Here is a 2,239-nt window from a genome sequence, read left to right on the forward strand (position 1 = left end):
ATGTTAAATATCTCAAGGTTACCGATTCCACAAAATTATAAAAAGTATACGGCTGTGTAGCGGGGACCAAAACGAGTAATTTCATGTATAAAGTTTAATTAATCTCCCAATAGTTTGCCGGGAAACATCGATTATTCCGATCTAGAAAGAGACAGAGACAGTCGATCCGCGTTATGTTAAATATCTCCAGGTTACCGATTCCACAAAATTATAAAAAGTATACGGCTGTGTAGCGGGGATCAAAACGAGTAATTTCATGTATAAAGTTTAAATAATCTCCCAATAGTTTGCCGGGAAACATCGATAATTCCGATCTAGAAAGAGACAGAGACAGTCGATCCGCGTTATGTTAAATATCTCAAGGTTACCGATTCCACAAAATTATAAAAAGTATACGGCTGTGTAGCGGGGATCAAAACGAGTAATTTCGTGTATAAAGTTTAATTAATCTCCGAATAGTTTTCCGGGAAACATCGATAATTCCGATCTAGAAAGAGACAGAGACAGTCGATCCGCGTTATGTTAAATATTTCAAGGTTCCCGATTCCACAAAATTATAAAAAGTATACGGCTGTGTAGCGGGGACCAAAACGAGTAATTTCATGTATAAAGTTTAATTAATCTCCCAATAGTTTGCCGGGAAACATCGATTATTCCGATCTAGAAAGAGACAGAGACAGTCGATCCGCGTTATGTTAAATATTTCAAGGTTCCCGATTCCACAAAATTATAAAAAGTATACGGCTGTGTAGCGGGGATCAAAACGAGTAATTTCGTGTATAAAGTTTAATTAATATCCCATTACTTTGCCGGGAAACATCAATACTTCGATCGCGCGAGTGAGACAGAGAAACGAACAGTCTTTTTTTCGATTTACGGCTAAAATAAATTTTTCTCATTTTATTCAATAACATATTCTTGCTTAGATAACTTTTTTACATAGGGATTAAGCATTTAGAACGATATAATGTTTAAAATAAGGGCACTTTACTCTTGACATTTTACGGTTTTTTCAATTTTCTGAAAAATCCTACCATTAGATTTTTTTAAAAATACGATATTCTTGCTTAACTAACGTTTCTACATAGGGATTAAGCATTTAGAACGAAATCTAATGTCAGAAAATGGCACTTTACTCTTGACATTTTTCGGTTTTTTCAATTTTCTGGAAAATCCTATCATTAGATTTTTTTAAAAATACGATATTCTTGCTTAACTAACGTTTTTACATAGGGATTAAGCATTTAGAACGAAATCTAATGTAGGAAAATGGTACTTTACTCTTGACCGGTACGTTGGGACTTTGAAAATATTCGGGCGTTCCAATCGCTCGTCTGTTGCATCATAGCGCGTCTCGGCGCAATCGACCGATTCGCTCGACCCATTATTTTCGATTTACGGCTAAAATAAATTTTTCTCATTTTATTCAATAACATATTCTTGCTTAGATAACTTTTTTACATAGGGATTAAGCATTTAGAACGATATAATGTTTAAAATAAGGGCACTTTACTCTTGACATTTTACGGTTTTTTCAATTTTCTGAAAAATCCTACCATTAGATTTTTTTAAAAATACGATATTCTTGCTTAACTAACGTTTCTACATAGGGATTAAGCATTTAGAACGAAATCTAATGTCAGAAAATGGCACTTTACTCTTGACATTTTTCGGTTTTTTCAATTTTCTGGAAAATCCTATCATTAGATTTTTTTAAAAATACGATATTCTTGCTTAACTAACGTTTTTACATAGGGATTAAGCATTTAGAACGAAATCTAATGTAGGAAAATGGTACTTTACTCTTGATCGGTACGTTGGGACTTTGAAAATATTCGGGCGTTCCAATCGCTCGTCTGTTGCATCATAGCGCGTCTCGGCGCAATCGACCGATTCGCTCGACCCATTATTTTCGATTTACGGCTAAAATAAATTTTTCTCATTTTATTCAATAACATATTCTTGCTTAGATAACTTTTTTACATAGGGATTAAGCATTTAGAACGATATAATGTTTAAAATAAGGGCACTTTACTCTTGACATTTTACGGTTTTTTCAATTTTCTGAAAAATCCTACCATTAGATTTTTTTAAAAATACGATATTCTTGCTTAACTAACGTTTCTACATAGGGATTAAGCATTTAGAACGAAATCTAATGTCAGAAAATGGCACTTTACTCTTGACATTTTTCGGTTTTTTCAATTTTCTGGAAAATCCTATCATTAGATTTTTTTAA

The sequence above is a fragment of the Megalopta genalis genome, chromosome 9 (genome assembly GCF_051020955.1).
Source record: "Megalopta genalis isolate 19385.01 chromosome 9, iyMegGena1_principal, whole genome shotgun sequence".
Taxonomy (NCBI): domain Eukaryota; kingdom Metazoa; phylum Arthropoda; class Insecta; order Hymenoptera; family Halictidae; genus Megalopta; species Megalopta genalis.